The sequence below is a fragment of the Peromyscus eremicus genome, chromosome 14 (genome assembly GCF_949786415.1).
Source record: "Peromyscus eremicus chromosome 14, PerEre_H2_v1, whole genome shotgun sequence".
NCBI classification, from domain to species: domain Eukaryota; kingdom Metazoa; phylum Chordata; class Mammalia; order Rodentia; family Cricetidae; genus Peromyscus; species Peromyscus eremicus.
This window is the reverse complement of record NC_081430.1, coordinates 48,376,308-48,388,338: the sequence shown is the minus strand read 5'-3', so window position 1 is coordinate 48,388,338 and position 12,031 is coordinate 48,376,308.

Here is a 12,031-nt window from a genome sequence, read left to right as displayed (position 1 = left end):
CCCTTCTCTCCTAGCTAAGGGAATCAGTGCTTTATCTGAGCTGCATTCAGATCATCATGTTACTTGTTGTACATATGAAACCGGTAGCAGTAATTACCTGTGTGTCACCACCATAAACCATTTTCCACGGTTTTCTGTGTAGTCTCGTCTGCCTCCTAGCAATCCATGGAGGTCTGCTGAGCAGAAGCTTTTACAGCCAGAATGGATATATTTATGAAGCACGGGCCTGTACTCTTCAGTGGGCCTTTTTAAGGGTTGTTTTCAGCCATGTGAATGCAGGTTCAGCTCTTGTTTCAAAGGGCTAGTGTTGAGGGTGCTGGGAGTGTCTCTGTAGCCTTTTTGTTTGCTAGCTCTGTTGCTTCCTGATAAGCAGGAGCTAATTCATCATTCCCAAAACAGGAGCAGAGTGCCCTTGGAGGCTCTCTGGGCAGACTGAGCCTCTTCCTCACGCCTTGCCAGTGGGCAGAATTGCTTGCATTCTTTTTCTTTCACGAGTCTTCACCATTTTCTATCTGGCATGATGAGGCTCTTCGCCTGCCCATCTTTCTCTCCCCTCTTCTCTCATCGTACCCCCACTTTGCTTTAAAAAGAAACAAAAGCACCTTGACACTGTGTACAGGAATCTGTGAAGGACTTAAGTGAGGCTTGCTTTTGGAATACATACTTCTTTTTATTTTAGCAGAAGAATCCGTTTGTAATTAGACCAGGTCTTTGGCACCTCAAAAGCTGGCCTAGGGGCTGACCTTTGACAGTCACTCAGTCCACGCAATTCACTTTCCTTTTGCATGGCTTATTTTCTCCATCCTCTTGGAAGAAGAAACACATCCTTACCTTGCAAAAAAGAGTTATTCTCACCTAAGGACCGGCTTCACTTTGTAAATCCATGCCTCCTCCATTACTTTTACTAGTCTTTTTTGTTTAACACCACCTGCATTTAATAAGTGGCAGCTTTCCTTAACATGTTTTCCTGGATTTTGTATTTATATTTTTAGGGCAGTTTTTTTTTAATTGATTGATTCTAGAATCTCCATGCATTAATTTATAATGAGCATTTTCTTTCTGGGATCATTGAGGATGGCCAAATGGAATAGATTCCTTTTGTTGCTGTAAATACACATAGTTGTTTTAGTGTTGTTTGAATGTTTTCTTTTATTGAGAATTGATCCTGCCTTTGATTAAAAGTGAACCGTCTGGAGCTAAGAAATATTCTAAACTACTCATGTAGAATTTTCAGAATTCTGTTGCTAACATCTCTTGTCATAACAGGCATGTATATTATCCTTTCAGGGTCTAGTAGTGAGTTTTTCCCTTGTTCAGGCAGGTCTGTTTAAAAAAAAAACAAAATAAAAAATAAAAACACATGAATCAAAAACCAAATGTATTGTAAACATGTGCTGTGTGCTTGTTTAGGGGAGTTGATGATGCGAAAGCTTCATGCATGGATTTTGTTTTTAACAAAGCAGTAAGGGCTTCCTTTTTACCAGCTTTTGTGTGTATAAAGATGTATTTGTTCAAGCTTTAAGAAAATAATAAATCTGTCAATGTTCAAACACCTGATATCTGGTCTAGATTTTGATGATTTTCTTTGGGAAAAGGGGATTTAGGGTTTGGAGATTTTAGTTTCTTTTTAATTAGGATCCTTAAAGAAATACAAGGTACATAGCAGTACTTTAATATTGTATAAGGCTTGAGTTACTGTGTGTTTGAACTAGTATTGTTTGTGGAGAATGGCTAACAGTTAAGAACCACACTGTCTCTCTGCTCTGAATGTACTTTCAAAGGACCTCTACCCATCCACCCATCCATCATCCACCCATCCATCCATCCATCCATCCCTTCCGCTCATATCATGCAGCGGTGGGTTTAGGAGGAAAAGCCCCAAGCAGACTGCTAAGGGTCTTCTTCAGCACTTATCAGTAGCTGGTTCCCTGGGGCCCCTTAGCTGCCTCCCCACCAAGTCTTCCTCAAACTGCCCTCTGCCTCTGCTCCTGTAGCCCCTTGTCCTTCACCTTTGTCGTCTGAAGCTCACCACTTTGATCCCTCAAGACCCAAAGAAACAAGACACATTAACTAGACGATATGGAAGGCAGCACAAGTTGATGAAATGGGCAGATTAATGATCTACTGCTGTAGCACAAATAACACCCAAACTTGGTGAGTAAATAAGCATTAATTATTTTTCAGTTCCTCCACAAGCAGCTTGGCTGGACTGATAATGACCCTGAGTCCCTCAAGCTGCAATTAAGTTAGAGATGTTGGCCAGGAAAAGTCGACCTCCCTCCACTATGGCATGGTCGGAGCAGTTCTTTGTGTTTCCAATTGAGGCTCAACGTTTTTTATGCTTTTGTTTTAAGCTGTATAAATAAAAAGCACAATGGGTTATTAATTATTATTATTATTTGCTGAGAAAACAGCTTTGCATTGCAGTCGTGACTTCCCGCCATTGTCTTTTTCTGGGTTTGTTTCTTTCGTAATCATAGGGCTGGAGAGGTGGCTCACTGCCTAAGTATGCTCACTGCTCTTGTGAAAGACCTGAGTTCAATCCTCAGCAGCCACATTGACTGGCTTACAACTGCCTATAACTCCACCTCTAGGTTATCTAACACCCACTTCTGGACTCAGGACACCTGTACTTACACATGCACAGATTTGTGTGTGTGTGTGTGTGTGTGTAGTATTTTTTTTTTTTTTTTTTTTTTTTTGGTTTTTCGAGACAGGGTTTCTCTGTGTAGCTTTGCGCCTTTCCTGGAACTCACTTGGTAGCCCAGGCTGGCCTCGAACTCACAGAGATCCGCCTGGCTCTGCCTCCTGAGTGCTGGGATTAAAGGCGTGCACCACCACCGCCCGGCGTGTAGTATTTTTAAATAAAAATAAATCTTTAAAAAAAAATCACACTGTACCTTCCAGTCTACTGAGTCCTTGCTTTTGATTTCTTTCAAACTTTCTTCCCTCTCACTGGGACCTGAATTTTTCTTCCCTGATGAAAGAAACTAACTTTTACCACAAAGAATGTCCAGGTGACAGGGCTCTTCAACAGTATCGTGGCTCTTATGTAGCTGGAGTTATCTCCAGTCCTGCCTGGGCAGGCAGCCATTCAAATAAACACACAGACGTTATTTTATTTAAACTGTTTGGCCTAATGGCTCAGGCTTCTTGCTCTCTAGTTCTTATATCTTAAATTAACCCATTTCTACTAATCTATACCTTGCCACGTGGCTCGTGGCTTACCGGTACTTATATCCTGCTCCTGCAAGGCGGCAGCTGCCAACGTCTCCCTGCCTCAGCCTTCCACCTCCCAGAATTCTCCTCCTCCTTGTACTGCCTACACTATCCTTCCTGCCTGGCTACTGGCCAATCAGCATTTTATTTATCAATCAATCATAGCAACATATATTTACAGCATACAAAACATCCCACAGCACTCTTACACAGCTTGAGGGATGGGAGCCTGGAGGCAGCTCAGGGTCACACACAGGATATCACTGCAATGATTCCTCAGCAGGCACCTCTCTGATCAAGTCTTACATCTGGCTACAGACCCCAAACAGCCTGAACTTCCAACTTTGTGTTTAACTTTTGTCAGCTCAGCTATGTTGGCTGCCTCTAACTGATGTAGACAAGATTCTGAAATCTTAAGAGCCAGCCCCATGGATGAACAATGAATTCAAACACATGCATGGCTATTTATAAGACCAGGAAGTGGTAATCCCCAGGTAAAAACCTAGTGGTGTTGCAGGCCATGAACTAAGCTGCCACACAGAGGTGTGGGAATAAAGGAGCTAACCTCAGACCATCTAGTCACCCACTGAGGAGTAGCTCTGGCCTGTTGTTGCCTGCAGTAGACATCTGCTCTGTAGAATGATAGATTACAAAGAAAACAGAGATGCTTTCTAAGTTGTCTATATTCAGAGCAGTTTTTCTTCGGTTCTTAGTGATATAATAGATTTTCTGTACTCCAATAATAGTTTTCACCGCCAACACAGTAAGCTAGATCAAAACGAATTGAACAAAGTAAAAGATCGGGTTTACTTGAGCAAAGCAATTCCTGGGTGAGTCCTCCAGCCCCAGAGATCAAGTCACTCGCCCAAACTAAAGCAGGGAGCTTATATAGCCTGTAGGCGAGGGGTGATGATGTGTCTGCCACAAGCTGGGTTTGTGCCCAAGTATGGTCAAAAGTTGGAATGCTGACTTGGGTGGCTGGCAACTTCAGGGGAGGGAGCTACCTTTGCCACCAAGAATGTAGAACTGGGTTTTTTGGTGCAATTTTTTTCTTGGAGATTCTCTGAAAGGGTGGGGTTTGGAGAGAGAGGAATGGGTCTTTCTGGATCAAGCAAGAGTAAGCTGGAGGTTCCGGCCAGACACTCAGTACACACAGCCCCAGCCAGGGTCAACATTTCTCTGCCTGGGCTGCATTTTGACACTACAGTCAGACTGCTTAAATGCCAATCATCCTCTCTTAATCTCTTCCAACTCTTGTTTCTTCGAGAAACCATTTCCTAAGTGTGCCACTCAGACAGTGGCTGCAGACATTACCTTCAGACACCTTGGCACATCCATAGCCACTTGCCTGATCTCTAAGTGGTAGAGATATTGAGAGAAAGGATGATGCTTGGGGGGTGAAAGCCGTTTTTGTTGTCTACTTACATGCCTCAAGAGTTATTGCTTGCCTAGAATGACTTCATCAGTTATGTAATAAAAAGTGTAAGACTGCCGGGCGGTGATGGCACACGCCTTTAATCCTAGCACTTAGGAGGCAGAGCCAGGCAGATCTCTGTGAGTTCAAGGCCAGCCTGGTCTACAGAGCAAGCTCCAGGACAGGCACCAAAACTACACAGAGAAGGGCTGGAGAGATGGCTCAGAGGTTAAGAGCACTGCTTACTCTTCCAACACCCAGCAACCAATTGGTGCCTCTCAACCATCTGTAATGAGATCTGGCGCTCTCTTCTGGCCTGCAGGGATACATGCAGACAGAACACTGTATACATAATAAATGAATAAATCTTTTTTTGGGAGGGTATATTTATTTATTTATTTGTTTGTTTGTTTGTTTGTTTATTTGAATGCCTAATGCTGTTTATTGAAGGAGGGAGGAGGTCTTAAATACAGGCTTACAGCACAAGGGAGAACCCTGGAGGGCAGAAGTTCGCTACCAATGTTTCACAATCTTGCATCTAAGCTGTTAACTCCCAATATGCAGGATACACAGACAAGGAACTTCCCTTAAGCATTCAGGAGTGGAACCCGGCAGGGAATTAGCATAGGGAGGATATCAAGGTCAAGGTCAGCAAGCAAGGCAACAGTTACCCAAAATGGGAGCCAGGGCCCTACAGGTTTCCTCCTTTTACTAAAAAATGAGCTTCTGACTTAGGTTGCATGGGACATCAGCAGGTCACCTTACTGTGTTAATGTGGTGAAGGTTTCTGAATCTGCATTGAGGAACATGTTCCGTGGAGTCCTGGCGGGTGAGGGGGGATTCAGCTAGAATGGGGCCCTGGAATTCTGCTGACATAAGATGATCTTGCCAAGCGCTTCTCTGGTCCCTGCCCTCATGGGGACCAGGGAAGCACATTTGCTGGGACCAAATGTTCCCTGAGCCACAGGAATTCTGGCTAATGGATATATATAAATCTCAGAATGATTTGGATCCTTCTCTCGCCGTATACAAAACACTGATTGAAAGTGGATCAGACTAGTCATTGGAACAAAAACAACAAATTTTTAGGAGACATAATCGTTAACCTTTATGACCTTGAATTAAGCATCAGTTTCTTGAGTAACATGCCAAAAGTATAAATGACAAATTTTCGAATACACAAAATTTTATGAAAATTAACATTTACACTTTAATGAACACAAGGAAGAAAGTAAAAAGTGACCCATGGAAGGGAAGATGTGTACAATCAGATAGCTGATAGGGGATTTCTTCCTAGAACAAAGAACTTTTACAATTCAATTTAAAAAAAAAATAAGGTAAGCAAATCAGAACTATACAAATACAAATGGCCAACAAGTATGCTAGCTGCCACTCACTCATCAACAAGAAGATGAAAATCCAGGCCACAGTGGAATACCACCTCACACACAGGATGCTAGAATAAACACCACAGTCATGGAGGATAGGAGTGTGATGATAGGAAAACAGGTATTTAATCTTCATCCCAGCGCCCTGGCAAAGAACAAAAATCTTTGGGACACTTCCCAGGGATAAATATCATTTTGTACACTAATGGATCTGGTAACTGCCACCCTCAGAGGGATGCTATTTCCAGAGGCTTGGGATATCCGAACATGTGAAGTTACTGGAGGAGGACACACCCATATGGAAGCCCCACATACCTCACCCTGTGTGTCTCCTCATCTGAATTCTTGGTAATGTTCTTTCTAATAAACCAGAAAACATGTCTCCTTGAGCTCTATGGGCTGCTTTAAAAATTAAAATCAAGAAAGGGGTTGTGGGAACCTGATTTACAGTTGGCTAGAAGTGCAAGCAAAACAACCTGGGAGGCTTCAGTTGGCATCTGAAGTTGGGAGCTGGGGGTGAAGAGGGGACAGTCATGGGAACTGGAACTTCAGCATGTGGAAACTGATCCTGTTATCAGGTAGATGGTGTCAGAGCTGAATTGTACTGGGGGACACCACAGAACTAGTTGCCTGTTTGCTAGCTGATAGAGTTCCCATTTCTTAGGCCAAAGTGTTCTGTCGATTTTGGGGGTTTGAGAGTAGAAGAAGAGCTCATGTTTTCTTTACAGGGGAGGACATTGAAACTCTCATACCTTGCTGATGAGAATATAAAATGGTGCCACTGTTTGGGAAACAATTGACTGACAGTTCTTCAAACAGGTTAAGCACTGAGTTATGGAAACTTTAGAAGGTGCAACCTTTCTAAGAGGAAGTAGTCACTGGGCATGGGTTTATAGCTTTGCCCCACTTCCTATTCATTTTCTCTGCTTCCTGTGTGCTACCGAAATGCCATGTCATGCCTGCTTTCTGCTTCTGTGAACCTGCCATGTCCTCCCCTCCATGACAGACTCTGTCCCTCTGGAACCATAAGTCAAAATAAACCCTTTCATCTGCAGGTTGCTTTTGGACTGGGTACTTTATCCAAGCAACTAATTTATCCTGCAGTTCTACTCTTGAGCAAGAACCAGAGTGAAGTGAAAATGTACAGTCAGACAATGCACACAAATGTACACAGCAGCCTCACTCACAGCCCAAACTGTATACACCCAATACACTGGCTGATTAATGGTTGAACTGATGTGCTATACACACAAAGGAATATTATTTAGCCATTCAGCTAGATGAAGTTTGGGTGCATGCCACGACACAGAGGTACCTTGAGAACATTAAGTGAAAGAAGGCAGTTTAAAATGTCCATATATTGTATAATGCTGTTTATATGACATGGTTTAGAATGAGAAATCCATAGAGGCAAAATCCTAGGCCTGGGGGCTAGGGAGTAATGGGGAATGGCCGAGTATAGACTTGATTTATGAGGTAGACAAAGTGTTCTAAGATTGATTGTGGCGACAACTATTCCAACAGCTATTGAACTGTGCATCTGCATCAGGAACTTGTTCTAGGAATCTTACATTAGGAACCTTACATTTCAACAAGTGTTTTTAAAATCACAGAATTCTAACATACACCGGAATGTTGTGGATGAGTAGGTGACCTCCTGACATGACAATTCCCCACAGTGAGTGCTCCTTCATTCAACACCTGGATGGTGTATTGAACACTTGTCAGGTGATGTGGAAAACAGGAAGTGGCCGAGACTCCATAGCTGGGAGAGGCAAATGCATATCCAGACACCTCCTTCAGGAGGATTGTGGGTATGCACTGTAAGAAAAGCACAAAACCTAAGGAAAAGGATGAAAGGCAAAAGTTTGCAATGTCAACTTCTTCCTCACAGAGAGGAGCAGCCTAGGAAGAGGGCAGGCTTTGGGGTAGGATTTTCTTTCCTTGGGGCTCTTCATAGGCAAACCCAGTGCGTGTATGAATGGGCTGATTGGGTCTTCCAGGGACAGGCCAAGACTCAGTCCCTGGCTTCTGGGCATCCTGAGGGTATGATGAGGCTAAGGCCTGGTCACTGGTGTCCAGGAGTCCCCCAGCCTACCAGGCCTGAGGGAATGAGATGGTGCCATACAGTATAAGACGGTGCTGGCTCATGGCCCCAGGATGGTAAGAGCTGAGGATAGTTAGGTCCTGCTTCACCTTCTTTCTGGGTTGTGCTTCTTAAATCCTGGGTGTGGGCACATGTCCCCAGCTTGCCCATGTGCATTGCACTGTGAGATCTATGGTGACAGGCTAGCAGCTCAGACCCTGCAACCCATTCCTCTGCTTTCCTCTTTCTACCCCAGGCAAGCCTGAGGAAGCCGAGTGTGGGCGTTTGTCTGTCTACAGGAGAAAGTGACAGCCCTTAGCTCTTGGTACTGCAGACAGGAGGCCTAGGAGGAGAAGCAGAGAGGACTGTCTGGGGCTGCCCCTCCCTTGCCTTCTCTTGGTTCTCTCAGCCTTTTCTATCTCCAGTACCCGTTGATTTCTCAAACCGTGTTTCCAAGAAAATCCTGTCCCTGCCCCTGGGACTGCAATATGGCCCCAGAGCTGCTCAACTGGGAAGGGTGTGCTCAGGTACCAGTGTCCCTGTGCGGCTCTGAGCTGTCTCAGGAGACAGAGCTGTGAACTGCACCCATCCAAGGCACAACCTGCAAAGCTATCTGCACCCATCCAAGGCACAACCTGCAAAAGCTATGCTGGGCCAGGGAAGGGTGTTTTAAAGCCTTGCCTTGCAGTGTGGACAGAAAGTCTCACCCTAGCTGAAATAGTACTTGCGATGATAGCCGACTGGCTGGGCAGCAGGAGGTGAAGCGCCAGAGGCCTCTGGATGAAGCCATAGGAGCTGCCTGATTTGTCCCTACACCTGACCATCTTCCACTGAGGGGACAAGCCTGTGCATCTTGTTTTGTTTTGTTTTGTTTTGTTTGTTTTTCGAGACAGGGTTTCTCTGTGTAGTTTTGGTGCCTGTCCTGGAACTCGCTCTGTAGGCCAGGCTGGCCTTGAACTCACAGAGATCCGCCTGGCCCTGCCTCGAGTGCTAGGATTAAAGGCTTGCGCCACCACCGCCCCGCCAAGCCCGTGCGTCTTAAAACACCAGGAAAGCAGTGAAAGGCAAGACTTCCGACTTGCAGGAAGACTTCTCACCCTAGCTGCTACTGTTCCCATGACCCCGTGTGACTCCTGAGGGGAGCTGCTGGATGCCCCCACATGACCTGACCATGACTCACTTCCCCCTGCAGCCTCAGGACCTTGCATCTGAAGTAAAACTTCAGAGCCTCTTCCTCCGCAGCTCTATTCTCCTGCAAGCCCCTCTTACCTGATGCCCATTTCCCCTGCCTGGGCCTCTTCATGCCCAGTGAGGGCCGCCACTCCCACAGGAAGCCTCTTCCGTCAGCCTAGACTCTGGTCCAAGCACAGGTCAATTTAGATAAGCAAGAACAAATCAGGGGAGGCCCCCCAGCTTTGGGAGAGCCCAGACTATGCAGCTGTGCCGCAAGGACAGAGGTTTAGACATCTCTTGGGACTGGATGGCCCAAGAGAGCACTGCCTCTCTGCTGAACTCCATTGCCGTGCCCATGAGACTTACAAAACCGCTTTGGCCCAGGAACCTCCAGGGTAGAATGTACACCTAATGATATCTGGGGGGAGCCTGAGGCTGCCACAACGGGGTCTGGCATGGCAAGTGCCTATCACTTTCAGCTTCTTAAAAAAGGGAGTCTTCCTCACCACCTGGGAGTGTCCTCATACACAGAAGAGATCACGGTCCCAGGGGGCTGCAGAGCATGACAAAGACCTCTCCCTTATAACACCCATCTTCTTTGGCAGCACAGGTGGCAGCTTCAGGCTCTTCCCATCCCTGTTTCCCCCTTGACAGCCTCCTCCTGTATCCTAGGACCTGGAATCAGTTGTCCTATAAAATGAAGGCATACACTTTTGTTGTTGTTGTTGTTAAGGACATTTTGGTGGGGAGCACCAATGTAATGCCCGCCCAGCCCCTTCAGCCACAGAGATTCACGATTCACTCCCACCGTCATCAGGAAATAATGTCTTAAAATAGACAACGCTGTCAGCCTCTAGTGACTGCAGACTATTCTGGGCAGTACTTTGAAAGGAAAATGATTTATTAAAAGCAACGAGGCTCCAGGTTTTTGCTGTCCTGCTGAGGGGAAAGTCCAGGGCTCTGACCCAACATCATGAGCGAGTTCCCTGGGGGCAGAGACCTGGGGCTCACTCTGTTGTCCTCCCTGCCCCCACTGGTTGGCTGGGTCAGTTGGGTTGTTTCCCTGATTACAAACAAAAACAAAGCTGATGTTGAGTGTTCTTAAGATGGGGAGGAGGTCACCATAGAGAGGACACAGTGGCCAGACATGGGTGGCCTAGAGTCTTCAAACGGTTAAAGCGTGTGTGGCTGGATTAAAACGCAAAATAAACGAATCCCCCAATTGCACCACATTAAATAAGGAAACTCAGTCTCGGGTGGGCAATGGGCCTTTTTTTTTCCCTCCCTTCTAAGGTATTTTTTTTTTCCTGGATAACTAGACTCCTCTGGGCGACTCAACTCTCCTTAGCTCATACTGAGGCTGGGAGTAAGCTCTGACCCAGACTCCGGCGCTGACCCCGCCCCCAGCACATGCATCCCAAAGCCACCAATGAAAGGCCGAGGGAATCCATGACCTCATCAGGGAGGCCTCTCATTGGTTGTTGCTGACTCCGGTCTGCTAGCCCAGCCGCCCACCTGCAGGCCATGGAGTTCCTAGGCAGGTCTGCAAACCTGGGTATCTTTTAACAATAGATCCCACAGTGGGAAAATCCTGAAGAGCCGAGGAATTCCATTCAGCCAGCCAGAGTGCAGGTCTCCTGCCCTGGACCTGTGACTGCCATCTTCCCTAATAACAGATCATGCCTCAACTTCTCACTCCACCCATGTAGTTAACAAAGAGTGGTTAACTTCTATTAGTGGTAAAATGTTTAGGGTGCACATTTCAAAACTGATGTGTCCTTCTGGTTCTTGGTTCCTCTTTAAAAGCCTGGATGTAAATGAACCTCATTATGTGTGTTTGCATGTACACACCGACTAGGGATTGAAGCCAGGGCTTTGTGCACCCAAGCACACACCTTCACTAAGCCTCACTCACTGCATCATTTGCCTGAATTACCTCAATGGCATCATGTAAATGAAACCACCCCACCTGTGGAAGAAGCAGCTCCATGCCTGATTGGCTAGGAGGCTCACAGAACAGCCTGCTGTCCGTCTTAAGAGCCTGGCAGTGTAGTCTCCCTTGTATTTAAGTAGTTTCTGGTTTTTGGGTTCATTTGCACGTGTAGGTATGAACTTATACGTCCACTCTTCACTTTTCTAAGAGAGGGTAAGGCAGGTGATGGATATAGCAACAGAAAGGTGTCCCAGTGTTACATAGGAATTATTAACATGAAAGTCTATTCTGTTATCCTTCCCCCCTCCCCCCAAGATAAGGCCTCACTAAATAGCCCAGGCTGGCCTTGAACTTGTGATCCTGCAGTCCTCACCTCTTGAGTATTGACATCACAGGCATGTGCCATTATACGGTCTTGCCTATGATGTCCAAACTCAGTGTGAGTTTAGCATGGATGAAGATGAGAGGTGAAATTCAGAGCTGGTCTAGCCTCATCCTTCTCAGAGGACACAGACTAAATCATGTCCTTGGAGGCTCAGAAATGGGATCGCAGTTTTTTCCCCCCACAGGGCTTTTCCAGAACAGGGTTGTAACTTTCTCAAGGTTTCTGCTCTGACTATCCATGCCTGGAACCATGGACAATTTCAGCTCAAAGTTTCAGTTGTGCCCACATTCTGACAATGGCGGTAGGGTCTCTTGGTGTGGGAAACAGCAGCATGTCCTGCTTTGTAAATGGAAGCTGGTGTGTTTGGTTGCCGCTGGTGAGCCTTGCTAGTGGCATAGCACCCTGGAGCATCCAATGTGTTTCTAGAGTTTCA